A 20,620-nucleotide genomic window follows, 5' to 3' on the forward strand; every position below is an offset into this window, starting at 1 on the left:
CTTGTAATTTGATTAAGTTCCAAACTGGGAACCAAATAATAATCTGTTGGTCAGTGATAACAGAGTTTTTGAGATAAATGGTGAGGGGCATACCAGACTATGCCTCAACCCCACTTCTAAATTTTTATAATCAGAGCAGGTGGTCAATAGAAGCCAAGAGCACAATAAAAGTATGCAGATATCTTGATTGAGTATTGAAGTGTTTACCAGACCACTCCTCAGTTCTATCTCTTGTTGTGCCACAGTTCCCTTTTATTGTCCTGACTCAGTTTCCCTAATGGTCTTGCCTCAGTTTCCCTAAATTGTCCTGACTCAATTTCCCTGAATTGTTCTGCCTCAGTTCCTTGAATTGTTTTGCCTTAATTCCTTGGTTGCAAACCGTCCCCCCCCCCCCCCCCCTCCTTTTTCTGCTCATTAGGACTGAGATAATTAGGGCTGTAGAAATTTGATATTGCAAAAGATAGGACTCCAAATATGCTATCTCAGATACCTAATTGGCATTCTATATCTCTAAATTTCAGCCTTCCTAGCTGTAGTTTAACTATCTCCTTTATTCCCAATTTGTAAGAATTTGTGGTCCTACCCTCCAATCTGTCAGAACTGGATTGGTGATCCCTTCTTGGAGATTCCTGCTCACCAGAGTTTGGACTCCATCCCCTCCTGCCTTTGTCTACCTGAGCTTAAGCCATGTGTACATGTATTTCATGGGAACCTCACACTGGCTGCTGGATTCCTTTGAGATGAAAGTCTGATTCAGCCCTGAGACCAAAAAATAGATCCTTTTGGTCCCAGAAAATCTTTCCCTCTCAGAAATCCAAATAAATTATTAAAAACTCTCTAATCTCTATCTTGCCTTAGTTCTCCTGAATTACATTTGGAGGTCTCATTGAGATATCAAAAATGAGAGCAAGATTAGAGATTAGAGATCTTTGAATCTCCATCTTGGGCCTTGGGGCAGTCTGGGCTCTTTGTTAGGGAAAGGCTATCCCTCTGTATGACTCCAGAATTTCTGGGAAGAGAGCAGTTCTTCAGCCCCAGCAAAGCCCATGGTGGACCCCTCCATTTTTACCATAGGAGAGTAAGTTTGGGTGCTTTAGGGCACAATCTGATCTGTTTATCCTGTCTATCTGTGCTAACATCTGGATTCTCAGAATAATAAGAGCTGACAGGTGTTAATTTCTGAGAACAGTGTCTACTGGATGCAATATTGATACTACCTGGGTGTCTTCTAAGACACATATGGTTTGAATGTCTTTTGTTGATAAAACTAAGTGTTTTTAAACATTATCTGGTTCTGTGTGCCTGTTGGCACAATTCTAGGTGTCCTAGAGTATAAATCTGGGTGTTCTGACACCATCTGGGTCTGGTTCTGTGTGCCAGTGGTACAACTCTGGTTCTGCGTGTCTTTTGGCACAAATCTGGTTATCTTTGGGCATTCTCTGTGAAAGCAGAAAAATGCACCAAACTGGAGCTTGGAAGCTTAAAAAGGCTCTGTTTATTTCTGGAAAGCCCTCAGGGGTTATTCCTGAGGTTTCCAGAAAGCCTTTACTCTGAATATATATTCATTAACTTGTGTCAATAACACTTGTTAAATTCTATAATTATGCAGTCTATGATTGTATGATCAGTGTTCTGTGTTCTGTGTGACTTGTCTGTCTGTTTTGTTGATTTAAGAGCTCTGATAAGGTTTAAGAACTGTGATAGAGAAATTGGGAAAATTTGGGAATTGGTCATTTCAACGTTGCAAATGTGTTTAGCACACAAAAAAATTGCTTGTAATTTTAAACTTCTTAACCTTTTACACTAATTTGTAAGTAAAAAAAAAGAAAAAGAAACTTGGCTACTTTTAAAACTGGCAGAAAAGTTTTTCTGAAAAGCCTACTAGAGAGGAGTGAAAGGCAATAAAAAATCTTAACTGATTGAAGCTCTGCTTGGAGAGAAAAGCGAAATTCTAATTGCTGTGAGAAGAAAACTCAGGCAGAAGAAAAAAAAAACTTAAAAAAACTGTATTTGGTTTGGTTCAGTTTATGTTACTTTCTGAAATAAATTGGGTAATTTGTTAACATTGTAAGTTATGCTTTAAAATTTTGTCAGCTCTTTTGAACATATGTATGAGCTTTATGGATTTATTTAGCTATTCACTGTATTGTGAATCTTAAAAGTTTTGAAGGGAAAGGAAAGGAGAATGAAGATAATTTAAGAAAGAGCAATTAAAGGTTTGAATGATTTTAGGAAGTAAGAGTAGGTATTGGGAAGGTATTTGGGAGGAGAAACAAGTTAGATGGGGGAGGGAAAAATAGGAGAGGATCTTTTGTCTTCAAAGGTAAAGATTCAACTCACTTTCTTCCCTTTCCTCCCACCCCCACCGCTTTCTGCTATTTTAGCAATGGAGCATCTAGTTAGAAAGGTTGTTGGTTTGGGCATTTGTTTAAAATATGTAGCTAAGGGAAAGAGAAGAGCTAAGTAGAAAAAGAAAGAGGAAGGTTTTTAATGGAAGGATGGAGAAAAATTAAATGGGGAAAGAGGGAAATCTTTTTTGGGGGTGCAGTTTAGCTCAACTTCCTTCCCCCCCATACCCATGGCTGCCTCTTTGGGGGTGGAGTGGGGGAAGGGCAGCTAAGGGAAGCCATCCCCTTCCCCCAATTAGGCCTGATATAGGCTTTTTTTTTTTTTTTTTTTTTTTTGCTGCAGCTCTTGGCTGGAAAGAAGCACTCTATTTAAAGACAGACTTACATTTAAGTTAATTGACTGAATATTTATTTCTTTAAATACATAATTGTTTCCTTGTTTGAAGAATATGGTCACAAATGTGATCTATAATTTGGTAGGGTTATTTCTAAAAAAGTTTAATTGATATTTTAAAGAATCTTTCAGATTCTTTTATGTGGAATTAGGTTATTCTGGATAAGTTTTAATTGGTTGTATTGAGTTATTCTGACATCATTTAAAGGGCCTTTGAAAATAATAGTTTTTTTTTTCCCCTTTGTCCTTTTGAAAATGTTTCTGTTATGAATAATATGCAATTTGGAATTTTTCTATGTATTGGGTATTTTAGAGCAAAATGATTTGCATAATGTTGAACTTAATGAAATATCTACCTAGATATGGGACAGATTTCTTACTGTTATCAATATGAAGACATGGTAAATACCTGTTTGGAATTTATCTGAAACTCTGGTTAGTGGGATTTGTTATTGGAGGTAAAATTTTTTGGGCTTGTAGCTAATACTATTTGGAAGTTTTAAAGCCCCACCCTCTGATAGTTAGTGGACTAAAACTGAGTTAAGGCAATTTTATCCTGTATGTGCTGAAGGAACAGTTTTGTCTGCTTATATTATGTTATAGTCCTGTCCCTGCATTTTTTCCTCAGGTCACTGATTTCTATTATCAGAACAATAGTTTTTTTTTTTAATTTTATTTAATAATAACTTTATATTGACAGAATCCATGCCAGGGTAATTTTTTTACACTCGTTTCTTATCAGAACAATAGTTAATAAGAACTATTAATACAATTCAATTATGTCATACCTTGCTGTTTCCAATCTGGTTATATGTAATCATTATATTACTTATAATACTTAGGCAAATGAGTATTTACCTTGGTCATCTATCTGTTACTGGATATTTATGTCTGTGGATTTTTAAAGGTTTCTAAATAATGAGAGGACAATTAGCACAGTGGTCTGTAAGACCTAACTACCATTTATTGTAATTACAGCAGTTTGCCTTCCCTATGAAGCAAATTCATCTCTTCATATAGGAAGCTGCTGGCTCTCCACATTTTGTAGCCGTTCCAGAGTGTTCTAACCTTTATTTGTTAGATTTGTTTTTTGTTCTAGATTTTGATCAAAATATAGCTATACTGTCTTGCTTCTGGGATCTGGATCAGCCCATTGATCACTTTCAGCACACCACTCCATTCCCCTGCTTGGACTGAGAGTCAGCTATCTGCCCCTTATCAGCAGAAAGCAGTTTTTGAATGAGAAGCTTCATCCCTCCCCTGATGGACTGATAATGGGGAACTTGGGAATGATTGATGAATGACAGGCCCTTTTAGGATGGGCAGCATGATTGTGTCGAGCGCTGTAACTCCCTCTAGAATCAGAAGCTGAGTTAAGTGCACAAATGACCACAAATCTAACTCATAGTGAATTGTCCATCTCAGGCTAGATTCCCAGGCTGAGAGGGTGCTCCAGAACTTCAGAGGACCAACTTGCTTGCAACAGGGAGCCTTTGTACTACTGTTAACTCTGGGGTTGTTGGGGAGAGACTTGTCATTGCCATAAATCCTTGCATTTTTCTAGTTTTATTTTGGTTTATTTGCTTTACATATGGTTGGTCAAAATTAAGGTGCTAAGACCTTCTAGTTATCTAGAGGAAGGTGATTCAATAATTTGAATATCCAGAAGAGAGAGTATGAAATGCTGTGCCAAAGTTCTCTTTTATTGTCCTGACTCATTTTCCCTAATGATCTCTCCTCCCTATGTTGTACTGCCTCAGTTTCCCTGAATTGTTCTGCCTCAGTTTCCCTGAATTGTTTTGCCTCAATTCCTTGAATTGTTCTGCTTTAAGCCCCTGGTTGCAACCCCCTCCCCCTCTTTTGCTCATTAGGACTGAGATAATTAAGGCTGTGGAGATTTGATATTCCAAAAGATAAGACTCCAGATGTCCTATCTCAGATACCTAATTGGCATTCAATATCTTTAAGTTTCAGATTTCCTGGCTGTAGTTTGACTATCTCCTTTACTCCCAGTTTGTAAGAATTTATGGTCCTACCCCCCAGTCTGTCAGAACTGGAATGATGGTCCCTTCTTGGAGATTCCTGCTCACCAGAGTTTGGATTCCACCCTCTCCTGCTTTTGTTTACCTGAGTTTAGAGCATGTGTATATATAGTTCATGGGAACCTCACATTGGCTGCTGGATTCCTTTGAGATGAAAGTCTGATTCAGCCCTGAGACCAAAAAATGGATCCTTTTGGTCTCAGAAAATCTCTCCCTCTCAGAAATCCAAATAAAATATTAAAAACTCTCGAATCTCTATCTTGACTCAGTTTTTCTGGCATTACACATTTAAATAGCATATCAGTGACATGAAGAATTGGATCTCTCTATCTTTTCCTATAAATTTATCTTCTTGCTCCTGGTTCTTTGATAAATCTTTTTGGAATTTATACTGCTTCAATTGGCATGAAAATTATAATAAATTTTGCCCCTTGACTTGGGGATGATTCTTTTAAGAAACCTTACAATACCAGTCTGCAACCCCAACCTTTTGGGATCTCCTTTGAATCTCAGCAAGAAGATATCTCCATAAGGAAGCTGATGGAGCAATCATAATCAGGATATAGATTCTACCCAATCCTTGGCTAAAGACTTCCAGGAAATACCAGGAAAAGGAATCTTTTCCTTCTACTTAATAAAGGAGACAACTACAACTAAAGTAAAAACCTTGAGTGGTACTTGGGAAGGAAAAAGTTTTAGCTTGGGAGGTGGTAGTGGTGGGAGCTATCATAGCAGCCTTTTGATACAGAGGATATATATTGGGCTCCTATATCCAATGGAAATCCAAACATTGCCCCAGATTCACTAGTTTCTTGTGGTCTTCTGCATGCCAAATCAGACCTTATAGTATCATGCCTCCTCACTAGCATCTGCTTGGGAAAGATATTCTACCCCTCTACCCTTTTGGGTGAGGCTTTATATCAAACATCTTATTTCCTAACCAGATGCCAAGAAATAGATTTATAGAATTAACTGAAATCCCTGAATTCATAATGTTTGCATCATATATTTTCCCCCAGTTAGAAAAGGACCACATCTTAATCCCAAGGGGATAAGAAACATGACAGGATATCTTTCTCTTCCTTCCCAACTATGTCCTTTTTTTTTTTTTTTTAAAGATAAATTTTGTTTTAACACAGGTGGAAAAAAAAATCACATGCAAACAAACTAAAAAGCAAAGGTATATTTTCCACTAAATAAAACAACACAAGAATGTTTATGACAATCAGTAAACATAAGCCCTGGTTTTTGCAATGTATCTTTTGTTAAAAAGAATAGGCTGCTGTGTGCATTAATTTTAACAATGGTAGTACCAGCCTCCTCCATTGTATTTAAATTGAATTTTGTTGCCATACAATGTTGTTCTCATTTAAAAAGGTATAGTAAGCGTATATATTATTATTTTGGAGTATTTTCTTCTCTCTTCTTCCTAACAAGCCTTCCATGACAAATCAGAGACACTTCATTTATAATGGATCTTATTTAGTAAGAATTTTTCTGAAAGCTTTTACCTAGAAGGTGTCTTGTTGAGTCTAGTAATAAGAGACAAAACAAAGAAGCATAGATTCTGATGTCCTTAGAACCTTCACGAGTGGGGTTGAGTTCTTTGTCCCTAATTATTTTGTTCCAAGATGGTTTTTATTTCCAACTGCTTTTCTGATTGGTCATTGAACTGACTATTAATATCTGTTTCTCTAATCCAGATTGCAGAAATCATGCATCCTACATCAACTTCTCTGTCAATGCTGCATCTTCTAAGCCCAGGATTGCCCAGAATTACAATTTATGTTTGAGGAAGTTAGGGACTAGATATCAGTAATCACCACCTCACATAACTACTTTCTTATGTTTATAAAAATGAGGTACATATGGATTAAAGGTATCCATGATACCCAAAAGACATGTAGGAGATACAATGAAGAGAATACTTGGGCTTGGAGTTTGGAAAAAGAGTTCACATTTGGCCTCAGGCACCTACTATGCCTTTGTAACTTTAGGCAAGCCACTTAACCTCTGTCATTTTCCTCATTTGTAAAATGAGGATAATAATGTCTAGGTTGTGAGGATCAAATATATTATTTGTAAAGTGATTAACAAGTGCTTAATAAATGCTTGGTAAATAAAAACAAACTATGTTCAGAATAAACAGGAAATAATTAACAGAGGGAAGGCACTAGGATTAAGAGGGATTAGGGAATATTTCCTGTAGGTGAGGTATTTTTTTGTTTTTTTTTGTTTGTTTGTTTTGTTTTTTGAGATTTAAAGGAAGCCAGGGAAGTCACTAGTCAGAAAGCAGGAAGTAAAATGTTCCAAGCATGGGGGACAGTGAGAGAGAATGCCTGGAACCAAGAGATAAGAGTATTTTATACATGAAACAGCCAAGAAGCAATGTTATTGCATTGAAGAGTTCAAATCAGGAAATAATGTATAATAAGATTGGTAAGGTAGGAGGGGACTGAATGCCAAACAGAAGATTTTGTATTTGATCCTGGAGGTGATATGGAACCACTGGAATTTATTGAGTAGACAGTGAAATGATTGGATCTGTATTTTAGGAAAAAGAATTTAGTATCTGAATGGGAGGTGGATTGGAGAGGGGAGAGATTTGAAGCAGGCAGACTTAATATCAGATTATTGTTATAATTAAACTTGCGGTAATGAAGGCATGAACCAAAGGTGGGGCAGTGGCAGAAGAGAGAAGGGGGCATATTAAGAGGTGTTGCAAAAGTGAAATCAAGTTGTTTTGGCAACAACTTCTATATGAGGAATGAGAGACAGTGAGTCTTCCAGAAAAACTCTTAGGTCATAAGCCTGGAGAATCTGGAAAATGGTGCTTTTCATCTATATAGTAGGAAAGGTTGAGGGTGGGGGAGGGTTAAGGGGGAAACATGATGGGTTCTGTTTTGAACATGTTGAGTTTCAGATATTTGAAATGTCTGAAATGTTGGAGATTTGGAGGTCAGCAGAGAAATGGGGACAGGAAAGGTAGATTTGAAAATTATCAGCATAAGATGGTAATTAAATCCAGGGTGCTGGGTGAGATCACCAAATGAACTACTATAATGGGAGAAAAAAAGCAGATCCAAAATAAACCCTGTGGGACACTTATAGATAAGGGAAATGATCTGGAGGAGGATCTAGCAAAGAAGACAAAGAGTAGTTAGAAAGGCAGGAGGAGAACCAGGAGAGAGTGGTGTTCTGAAAAGCTAAAGAGAATATCAAGGAGAAAATAATCAAATGTTAAAATCTGTAGAAAGGTAGAATAAGGATTAACAAAAAGCCACTGGATTTGGCCACTAAGAAGTCACTGATAATTTTGCTAGGAGTGAAGAAAAGTGAAAGGAGAGAAAGTAGAGGCACCTCTTGTAGATGACCTTTTCAAAGAATTTAGCTACAAAGGGCAGAAGAGATATGGGATGATCGTTATCAGGGTGGGAAGGATCAAGAGAGGGTTTTTTTTTTTTCAGGAGAAAGGGGAGGCATGGGCATATTTGTAGGAAATAGGAAATGAATCAGTAGAGAAGAAGAGATTGAAAATAAGTGAAAGATGATTGAGGGGACACTGGGTGGCACTAAGGCACTTTACCCTCTCCACTCGTTCTCCTCTTTGCCACAACAGCTCCCATCCCTGAGCCACTTCTACCTCAATTTAAACAATCTAACTCCTTATATTTTTGCCTAGACACTTCCTTCCCAAATTTTTCTATTGCTCTTGAGAATTTCATAATCTTCCCAGCCTGCCAGGTCTACAACTTAGGTGCCATGTTTAACTTCTCTCTCTCATCTGGGGTCAAGTCCTGTTGATTCTGCCTTTGTAACATCTCTTGTATAGGTTTCCTTTTCTCCTTTGAAACTCCTACCATCTAGCAGGCCCTCATTACCTCTCTTCCGAATTACTGGAAAAGCCTGCTGGTTGGTCTTTTTTTTTTTTTTTTTCCCCCAAAGTTTCCTTATTCCAGTCCATTGTGTACTCAGCTGACAAATTGATTTTCCTAAAGTTCAAGTCTAACCATGTCAACCACTACTGCATTCAATAAACTCTAATGACTCCTTAACTGCCTCAAGGATCACATATAATTTCCTTTTCTGTACATTTTTAAAAACTGGATTTCCCCCATGCCTAGAATTCTCTTCCTTCTCATTTATGCCAACTGGCCTTTCCTGGCTTATCCTTCAAGTATCAGCTAAAATCTTACCTTCTGCAAGAAGCCTTTTTCAGTGTCCCTTAATGACAGTACCCCTCACTGATTATCTTTAATTTATTCTTTACACATTTTTTTTTTTGTATCTAGTTGTTTACATGTTAGACTATGAACTCTTTGAGAGCAGAAACTTTTCTTTTATTCGCCAGAACAAGGACTTGACACATAGTATGCACTTAATAATTGTTTTCTTTTTTGTATGAGACAGTCAGAGTCACGTGACTTACTCAGGGTCACACAGCTAGTATCAAGTATCTGAAGCCAAATTTAAACTCAGATCCTTCTGACTCTACCTGTTGCCCTATCTAGCTGCCCCTTATAATTGCTTTTTTTACTTAACTCCAATATATAATAACGAGATCATTTTCTAGCTTGGGATTAAATGGCTTTGTTTCATGTTGATTCCCCTTTTCTGCTATCTTAGGTATCCTGAAACATACACATTATTAATTTTTTTTAAAAATCAGATATTGATCTGGAACCCCCAGATCAGAACTGAAATCTAATGCTAGGGCAAGATTTGGTCACCTGATTTATTTTTTCATTCTGTTTATCCTAGCTAGTTATTGACTTTCTCCATTTGTACTACTTTTGGGCCATGCAATAATTATATATACATACAACATAAGCATTCATGATAGATTATAGACTTTTCTGAAAGCAAAAGAACAGGATAAACTGTTTAAGTAAGGAATGTGAAAATCACATGAAAATACCTCTTAGCAAATGAGCATGGAAAAGGAAATTTGAAGGAAGTAAAAACTTTCCTTTCAGAGCTTTCTTTAGTAATCGAAGTAATAATGGCAACTTTGGTTTCATTTAGTTGTAGCTGTGCCATTATTCTCCTGTTCCCTCTTTGTAGTCTGTTCTGTGTCATCTCTGCTTTGTTTGTTTTGTCTTCTGATTACAGACTGTGTGTTTCTTTTTCAAAACTCCAGACTAAGACTGATCTCTTGTCTCTGTAGCTTTCTGAAGACTAGAAAGGAATGCTTAAGTCTCTTAAGAATCTCTAGAGTCTCAGAATGCAAACTTAAGAATGACAGATCTTAACCCCATGTTCTACCTGGATTATAATAGAACTTCCTAAATGAGGCCTTCGACCTTTCAGAAGAGCTTAATTTAGCTTTCTTCATGAAAAAAGATGAAGTAGATGTTCTGTTGTTCTGACTATGTGATACAGTTGGATGGACTGCCCATTGAAGCAGTTCATTAACATGTATACTTTGGACCAATATTTCAAATGGACAATGAATTGAGTGCAGAGTTGAATAGAAAGAAGAGAGCTGCTAGACTGCTTTTAGGAAATTGTATGTGACTTTCAGTGATCCCAAGTTTCTCCTAGAAATAAAATCTCATCTCTTTTTAATACCAATATTTATCCAGTGAAGTTATGTAGCTATGAATAATGGAATATTGTATGTTCAAAGAATCAAAATTGTTGGTAACCCAAAATACAATGGAAAAAATGTAGCATGGATGTAAGCAGCCTGTAATTAGTTGATTGTTATCCTTTGTTTTCAAAAGGCCCAAAATGACATCATTGTGTTAGAGTTAAGTTACAGTATGAGAAACTGGTTGATTAGATCAATATAAACTTAGAATGCTCTATCACAGGTCAGGCACAAATAATTTGGATAGATTTTCTAAATGTGTACTTCTTACATTTATTTTATACTACTTCAATTAATGCTTTGCTCATAGAAGGTATCACCACCTCTGATGAAAGCACACCATGCTGGGTGGTGCTGTGCTACTGTCTCCTATATCCTATAATCAGTTAATTGGAAGAAATTCTCTACTATCTTTTTTTGATCTTCTGTGGAAATATCCTAAATTCTAGTACTTACTATGTCATTCTCCTACTAAAAAAATCTCTACTGGTTCCCTTTTGATTTGAAGATAAATATAAAATCTTCAGACAAGTTTTTAAAGACTTCCACCATCGTTTCCATCTACTTTTCTAATCCTATTTCATATTGTTACCTTTAATGTAATCACCATTCTGGTCAAAATAATATGTTAATTGTTTGTATATACAACATTCCATAATTTGTCTCTGGTTTTTGCATAGTCCATTGTCATTCACTCTTTTTTACCTCTTAGAATGTTTGCTTTCTTCAAGGCACTGCTCAAGCAGTAACTCTTTTATGAGACCTCTTTTAATTAGCTGTGCTTCTTTTAAGTAATTTTTATTATTCTGAATATATTTTGTTTGTACTCTTCTGTATACATATTGCATTCTTCCCAATAGGTTGGGAGTTCAGTAGGTCCAAGGGCTATTTTTTTTTTCTTTTTTAGTATCTGACATAGTAGCTTGCACAGATTAGATGCTTGTACATAATAACTTACAAATAATAATTGCAACAAATAATAAATATTTAGTGAATTGAACAAACATTTATTTAGTGCCTCATACATACAGAATATTGGTTTAGGTGCTCATAGATATAAAGCTTATATGAGATACAATTCCTACCATTACAGAGCTTACCCCTTTATAAAAGGACCATCATTAAGGAATTAGATTTTTAAGTACTATAAGAGGTATAAAGAAGTTGGGTACTACTAGTTTAGGGAGATCAGAGAAAGCTTATTGGAGGAGGTAGCATTTGTTCCGGAATTGAAAACATGGATAGAAATTCAATAGATGAAGAAATAAGAGGAGGAGTAATAGAAGTGTGTAAAGGTTGGACAATTCTGAATAATAGGCACAAGAATTTGAAATTGACTTGGGTAGATAACAACAGAATAATTGAAAAAAATTGAGCATAAGAATAGCATGACCAAATCTAAATAGAGGAAAGGTTATTCTTGACCATAGTATAAGTGATGAATTGTGTGGATTAAGGGAGGGGCAAAAAGTGGAACCCAGGTATCTTGAAAGAAGATACTGCAATAATTCAGGTAGGGGATTTGTATTTGGACAGTACCAGTGGAAATAGAGAGGAAGGGACATACATATTGAAGAAATGATCTGAATATGAATTTTACTCAGTTAGCTAATTCATATGAGAAATGAGGAAGAGAGAAAAGTCAAAGATAACCCAAGATCATTAATTTGGCAAATGGATTTGACATCTGTAATGGCTCAGTACCATGTTGAATAATCTAAGTGATAAAAAAGAAGCATAAGATCTGATCCCTGTCTACAGTGAGTTTATAATCCATTTAAGGAAATAGAAATTACTCTATGACATATTTATATAATATATGACAGTTCTAGTTAGGTATTAGAATGCATTATATAAATAATAAATAAGATGTCATGGCATACAAATAGTAGTACATGAAAAAAGAGGGTTCTATATCAAAAATTGTTTTTTAAAACAAGTATATGATTAATTCTAGATGTTACTTTCAAAATTGTGCTGTCATTCTGTTTTTCCCCTCCAAATTTCCTTCTGTTCCGTGCATTTAAAAAATATTATAATGTCTGCCTTTTAGTAGGGAGGGAATATTGCTATCTTCAACTTCTCATTTCTCTCCACCCTACTGAAACTAAAAAACTGAAAGAAAGAAAAAATCCCTTATAACAAATAAGCATAATCAAGAAAAATGACTTCATGTACTATATCTAAAACTTCATGAATCTTTTTGCAACTTGAATCCTTCTGGTTGGCTGATAATACTTCATTATAGATTTTCTGGAGATGGACTTGATCATTACGTTTTTCAGAGTTGTTGTCTTTGAAAGTTATTTTTATTATATCTCTATCTTCATATATCTGTATCTACCTATTTATATTTATCTGTCTGTTTGTTTTCTATCTGTCTCTTTTCCTCGTTCTGTATACTTTATCAATTTATAACACCTGGGATCTGCTGAAACTGTCTCTTTCATCATTTCTTACATTGTGATAACAAAAGCTCCTTTGACCTGTATTTGCAATTAATGTTTGTGAACATAATAATGGCATTTCATAACTAATAAGAACCCGTAGGTAGAAGCTGTTTACCCCCAAGTCTTATCTTTCCTTTCATTATCATTGGATTCAGAAAGATTCTAATATTGAATTCTCTGAAGTTGTGGACTTTGAGATTTTCTCCCCTGAAGCCTAAAACCATTTGTGGAGATTCATCAAATCACTTAAGAAAAATAATAACTCCTTAGTCCTCTCTAACAAGATTGCCTAGACAACTGACTTTAAGACCAAGATCAGAGCATCAGAAAATATTTAGCCAAGAGAAAAGGCCATGCTAATGAGCATTGTGTTATTTGAATGTGTGTGTTGTCTTTCATGACTTTGGGATTGGGCAAAAGGACTGGCACTCAGTGTAAATTCATCTAGGAGATCATCAGTTATTAATCATCTCAGGTACCCATTCTTTTGCTATAACTCAACCCTTTCTTCCTTGATATTTGGAGAGAGAATAAAATGATGCTATTTGTCATTATAGGGTCCTTGAATGTGAAAATTTTTGTCAACTGGTACTTTCTCTATCATATGGTTAGAAAATTTCCACCTCGCCTTCTAATTTGTATGACTTACGGTCAGGTCTGTCAATGTGAAAACCACGTCCATGTGCTACCATTTCCTTGTTTAAACATTCTCTTTCCAGATTCCTCATCCCTCATCCCTTCTGCTGCCTTCCCTCTTTTAGTGTCTGTTGGACCATGAGTCAGAAAGATCTAGTTTAAGTCTAATCTGACCTCACACACTTATTAACTATATGGGCCTGGAAAAGTTACTTACTTTTTATGTCATTTTTCCCTCATTTGTAAAACGGGGATAAAAAGTTCTTCTTCCTTTTTCTCCTTTTCCTCAGCATCACCACCATACTCTTCCTCCTGCTCCTGCCACTGCTGCTTCTCTCTCCTTTCCCTTAGAATGAACCATCCTGGTGCCTCTTTTGTAAAGCAGTGGTGGAGGAGACCCAGGACTCATCATGGTCGATGAAAGAAAAGCTGAAGGAAGGAATCAAGAAAGAAAACAACAACTCCATTAATTTGGGCCTTGCAAGATAGTTCCACAGTGCAATGTAAAATTAAGAGGCATAAACTACCTAGTAAACTAATGAAGGCCTCTTGTGAATGATAGGGTTTGTCTATAAATTAGATTAGATTCTGATTTGGTGGACAGCCGGTCAATGAAACAGACACACCTGCACAGTTGGAATTAGAAGGTGAAGATACAATTGATATATTTTAGCAGCAGACAGGAGGTATTTACTAAAAAAGGGAACCTGTAAGTCTGTTCCAGTACTGTGCTTCCTAGGAAAATAATACATTCACAATTAGAAAATCAAGATTTGGTTCAGATATACCTTGAGTCCTGCAGTTTTTCTCTCTTTTTTGCTTTCCTCCCCACATTTGTTTATTGTACATAAAATAATAGGTACATGTACACAGATGCAATTCGTTTTTGTTTTTTTTGTTTTTGACTAAATGGCCGATGATATCTTTTGATCAATATCAAATGGAGATGGGGGGAGGAGGAAATAACAAATTGGTTCTGTGAAAAATCCTTTTTCTAAGTGGCATGCTCATTCAACTTTATTTTTATATTCCAGTAAGTTGTTTTGTTCTCACTGTTTAACATCAACAAAACCCATAAAATTTTTTTTGCATGTGTGTTTGGATAATTTAAATGTTTTTCTTTTATCACTGTAAAACCAAGGATGATTTTCATAATTTTTTTTGTACATAGCTGTTACATGTAAGGTAATCTCTGTCACTCAGTGGATGTATTACTATAAAGAAATTGATCTTAGGTAGTTTTCCTTTCACTCAGACATCTTGTTTAAAATAAAATAAAATAGTAATAATAAATGTTTCTACTTCTGAAGGTCATTGTGAGGTTGAAATGAGATATTTACAAAGTGCCTGAAAAACTTCAAGTGCTATATAAATTTAGTATTACCATCACCACCATCATCAAACTTCCCCTCACCTCAAATTTCTTCCCCTAATACTTTTTCTATTTTCTTACAGTAATGCAAGTGTGACTGTAGGAAATTGCACCCCCAGGAACATTCTCTAGCACTGAGTTCCTTGTCCCATGCCCCCTGAAACATATTCTTTACTTTTTGCTACCTCGCTCTGATAGTTCAAGTCCCCCCCAGCATATGAAGTCATTCAAACAGATCTAATTCCCTTGGTGCTTCTAGTGATGTAGCACAAAGTTTCTGTTATTAGTACATGCATAGCTAACTGTTTCCAATTTGCTTATGTCAACAATGTATCAGCATTATAGAATAAACACAGGAAACTGGATCATATCTAGCCAATATCATACCATGAGATCACACCTTTGGGAAATATCTTTCTTTGGAATGTAATTTTCTTAACGACAAAGATCGTTTCATTTTGTATTTATTAGCCCAAGCATACAGTAAGCAGTTAGTAAATTCTTGTGGATTGCTTATTTGTTTGAAGTGAATGACACCTCTTTCTTTGTAGTGTTTACAAGAATTGTTAACAAGATTCTTCAGTCTCCACCAGAAACTAGATTGACCTCATGTGGACATCTGTATTTATTTATTTATTTTAATTGAACAAACAAAATTTTAAAGCTTTTTATTTTCAAAACATATGCATAATTTTCAGCATTCAGCCTTGGAACAACCTTGTGTTCCAAATTTTTCTCCCTCTTTTTTCCCCACTTCCTCCCGTAGGAAGCAAGTAACCTAATGCATGTTAAACATGTGCAATTCTTCTATACATATTTCCATAATTATCAAGCTGCACAAGAAAAATTAGAACAAAAACAAAAACAAAAAACATGAGAAAGAAAACAAAATGCAAGCAAACAACAAAAAAGGTGAAAACATTATGCTGTGATCCATATTCAGTCTTCATAGTCTTTCTCTGGATGCAGATAACTCTCTCCCTCACAAGTCTATTAGAATTGGCCAGAATCACCTCATTGTTGAAAAAAGCCACATCCATAAGAATTGCTCATTGTTTAGTCTTGTTCTGCTCACTTCACATATCATCAGTTCATGTAAGACTCTCCAGGCCTCTCTGAAATCAGCCTGCTAGTCATTTCTTACAGAGCAATAATATTCCATAACGTTCATATACAATAACTTATTCAGCCATTCCCCAACTGATGGACACCCACTCAGTTTCCAGTTTCTTGTCACTGCTGAAAGGCCTGCTACAAACATTTTTGCACATGAGGGTCCCTTTTCCTCTTTTAAGATCTCTTTGAGATAGAAGCCCAGTAGAAACACTGCTGGATCAAAGGATATGCACAATTTAATAGCCCTTTGGGTATAGTTCCAAATTGCTTTCCAGAATGGTTGGATCATTTCACAACTCCACCAACAATGCATCAGTGTCCCAGTTTTCTCACATCCCCTCCAATATTCATCATTATCTTTTCCTGTCATCCTAGCCAATCTGAGAGGTATGTAGTAGTATCTTAGAGTTGTCTTCATTTGCATTTTTTCCTGACCAATAGTGATTTAGAGCATTTTTTCATATGACTATAAATGATTTAAATTTCTCCATCCAAAAATTGTCTGTTCATATCGTTTGATCATTTATCAATTGGAGAATGGCTTGAATTTTTATAAAGTTGAGTTAATTCTCTACATATTTTAGAAATTAGGCCTTTATCAGAACCCTTGAATGTAAAATTTTTTTCCCTTCTAATCTTGTCTGCATTAGTTTTGTTTGTACAAAACCTTTTTAATTTATCATAATCAAAATTATCCATTTTGCATTATATAATGTACTCTATTCTTTGGCCACAGATTCCTTCCTTCTCCACAAACCTGAGAGGTACACTATCCTTTAGAACTAAAAAAAAAAAAATCTTAAAAACAAATGTAAAAAATTGTTTTGCATGTAACTGAGAGAAAATATTAAATAAACAAATAAAATTTTAAAACAACAAATTTGCATTTAGAATTCATCAGTTCTCCCTCTAGAAGAGAAAGACAAACCTGACCATAGCTTAGAAGATAAGAATAATGAACTCTTGGTTAGGGAAATAATTTTCAAGTTATTTCCCTTCTAATTTTAGCTATACTCTATTTGCATATTTTTAGGTAATAAAATTGTACATTTTATTTTCTGTGATCCTCTCTTTTGTTTGAGCTCTTCTCCATTCATAGATGTAAAAGGTAATTTTTTTTTCTTATTCCTCTAATTTTTTTGTGATGTGATCTTTTATGTCTAGGTAATATGCATTTGAAAATTAGATTAGTCAATATCTACAAATATGGTGTGAGCTATTGATCAAAACCTAATTTCTGCCAAACTGCTTTCTCTTTGAGCCAGTGGTTTTAGAAAAATTAGTCCTTATTCCCATAATTGATGTCTTTGGGTTTTTTGAACACTCAGCTGCTAGATTCATTTGCTTTGGTATATTATGTAGCTAATCTGTTCCACCAATCAACTATTTTTAAACAATTAACAAATGGTTTTGATGATTACTGATTTGTAATATAGTTTTAGATCTGGTACTGCTAAGCTTCCTTCCTTTCTACTTATTTTTTATTTGAAATGATCAGATTAAATATATGTCTTTTAAAAATTGATCCTGTTTATTATTAATTAATTTTTATAACTAACTGTCTAAGTCATGGTTCTGAACTTAGTTCAGAAACTCAGCTATCTCATGTCAAGTTAAGTTTAGAAAACCAGCTCTCCTGTTAATCTATTCTTGCCTCAAGGAAATCTTTTGTTCTTGAGGGAAGTAAGTGGACACTAGGGAGTCTGGTACACCACCAAGCTATCCTTCAAGAATGTCTGGTTTGTTATCCAAAGAAGTCTGTCCCACTATCTCTAACCTGGCAGGTAGACTTAAATAATGAACATTTCTTAGTCACAGGAGAGAATAAAGTGATTGTTGCTAGCCCCTCATGCCCAATTTCCAATCAATCATGTTGTTTCCTGTGCCTCAGGTCTGTGATCAATCATATTTATTTTAACATTCATGATATAGAGCTCTTGTAACCAATAAAAACTTGTTCCCTGCCTATAAGTCCTACTCTGTGTTCTGTATTCCCCAAAACTATAAAAGAGAGTTGCCCCCCTTCATTCAGGGTTTTAGCTTTGTTGAGATGAGGGAAATCCTTTTTATTGATATTTATATATATCTACACTTATATTTATTTATTTATATTAGTAAGTTTGCTTTTTATTAATAAATTGATCATGCTTAGAACTTTGTGCCTCTATTTACCTTGTTTTGATCATGACCCATTTTTTCTTGGAGATTCTTGACCTTTTGTCTGCAAGATGAATTTTGTTATTTATTTTTTTCTAGTTTTACAAAGTTATCTTTTGGTCATTTGATAATTTGATTGATATGACACTGAAAAAGTAAGTTATTTTAGGGAATATTATCCTTTTTATTGTATTAGCTTGCCCATCTGTGGGCAATTAATATTTCCCAATTATTTAGGCCCATATTTCCACAAGGAGTGTTTTATTTTTATATTCATATAGTTCTTGTGTGCCTTGGTAGGTAGGTTTCTAATACATACCTATGTTGATGATTTATGTGGTTTTATTTTATATCCTGCAACTTTGCTGAAGCTGTTCATTGTTTCATTTATATTTTTAGTAGATCCTCTAGGATTCTCTAAGTAAATCATCATATCATTTGCAAAAAGTAATAATTTTGTTTCTTTTTTGCTTATGTTTTTTTCTTCAATTTTTCTTTATTTTATTCCTCTAATTAACACTTTAAGCCCCATCTCTAGCAATAGCAATGATATCCTTGCTTTCTTTAAAATCTTATTGGAAAGACAATTCCTCCCCTTCCCCTCCTCCCCCCTCTCCCCCCCCTCCGTTTTATCTCTATTACATATATTGTTAACTCTTGGCTTTAGATAGATACTATTTATTATAGTAAGAAAAGATTCATTTATTCCCATGTTTCCTAATTTTGAAAAAAAAACCAAACTCAAATTGGTATTATATATTGTCAAAAGGTTTTCCCACCTCTATTACTATTATCATATGATTTTTGTTATTCTTGTTATTGATGTTGCCTATTATGCTTGTGGTTTTTATAATATAAAACCAATTTTTAGTATAAATTTAACCCGATCATTGTATATAATCTTTGTGAAATGTAGGTATGATCTCTTTATAATATTTTATTCAATTTTTTTTTGTTCATCAGTGTTCAGTAGAAGTATTACTTTATAGTTTTCTTTCTCTGTTTTGACTATCTTTGTTATTTGTATCAAAGAAGAAAATTAGTAATATCTTTTAAAAATCTCTTAACATTTTTGTACCTAGTTTACATGTATTGGATTTAATTCTTCTTTGAAGGATTAATAAAATTCACTTGGAAATCCATCTGGTCTTGTTCGCCCATCCCTATGCCTTCTTTGGGAGCTCATTTATTGTTTGTTCAAATTCTTCCTTTGAGACTGAGTTGCTTGAATCCTCTATTTCTTGTTCTGTTAATCAGGGAGTTTTATAGTTTTGTTCTTATTTTCTAAAGAGGGAAGAAGTCTTCAATTGTTGGAAATTCCTTACAATATTCTAGAACTTGTCCTTAATATCATAGTTTATAAGCATACTTGACTCAAGACAAATGTGAAATAGAAGGAACAGCACATTGGACTGAGATGAAGTGGACCTGGGACCTTATTTCATCTCTGTTAGCTGGGTGACCTTGGACAAATGGTATATTTTGTCTGACCTCAGTTTTTTGATTTATATAATGAGGACATAGGACCCCATGATCTGCCCCTCCCAGTCCGCAAAAAAAAAAAAACCCTGAACTGAAACTGAAAGATCTGAGTTCAAATCCAGCCCTGAGTTCAAATCCAGCCTTATACACTCACTAGTTGTGTGACCTTGGACAAGTCACTATGCATTAATCCACTGGAAGAGGATATGGCAAATCACTCTGCTTGGTATTTCTGCCAAGAAAAACTCCACGAACAGTATAGTCCACAGAGTCACAAAGAATTGAACACAGCTGAACTACTGGACAGCAAATCATATTATTGATTCATAGAGTTCTCAATCCAATAAAAATACTACATTTTTTTCAGATGAATATCTGCCTAGTCACATAGCTCCCTATCTTTGTGAAGTTCATTTTTAAACAACTTTACATTTTTCCCTATTAAATTTCATCTTATTAGATCTGGCTCCATGTTCTGGCATGTCAAAAATCTTCCAAGATAAATTTCTAAAACCTGTCATTCTTTCACATAGAGTTCACCAAAACTTTCAGAATCCCATGGAAGAGCCTTTATTTCAAAGATAAACTTTGAGTTAGAAAAGAAAAACTGATAAACTACTTCCTAGTTCAAGAAGAAGAGTAGAGCAGCATAACAAAAACAATTACTATAATTTATTATTCATAAGGAATCAGGTGATAACTGGTCTCAAGTTCAGGTAGAAGGAAGGATGTGACACAGTTTTCTAGGACTAAGACATTGACTGAAAAACTGTGAAGTTCCAATTTTTTTTTTCTTCTTTTCAAATGGTAAATTCAGGCCACTCACAGGTATAATTTGAATGAAAGCCTTTTCTGTGAATTCTAGGAGTTTTAAAATGAGGAGGCAATCAGTTTCTCCTATCCATTTCCACTTCCACATTTGATGGTGAAAGCTTCTCTGAATGAGTATGTGGCAAACTACCATCTGGACTAGGGAAGATGAAAAGGTGAAAACTTACGTACAAGATTTAGGTGTCTAAGTGAAATTTAT

The 20,620-nt window shown here is 35.0% G+C and overlaps 1 pseudogene; it reads left to right on the forward strand.

Moving 5' to 3' along the window:
• Positions 1 to 10,729: 10,729 nt before the first annotated feature.
• LOC127555013 (small ubiquitin-related modifier 2-like) lies at positions 10,730 to 19,229 on the forward strand (annotated as a pseudogene).
• Positions 19,230 to 20,620: the final 1,391 nt, after the last annotated feature.

This window comes from Antechinus flavipes, chromosome 3, assembly GCF_016432865.1.
Source record: "Antechinus flavipes isolate AdamAnt ecotype Samford, QLD, Australia chromosome 3, AdamAnt_v2, whole genome shotgun sequence".
Taxonomy (NCBI): domain Eukaryota; kingdom Metazoa; phylum Chordata; class Mammalia; order Dasyuromorphia; family Dasyuridae; genus Antechinus; species Antechinus flavipes.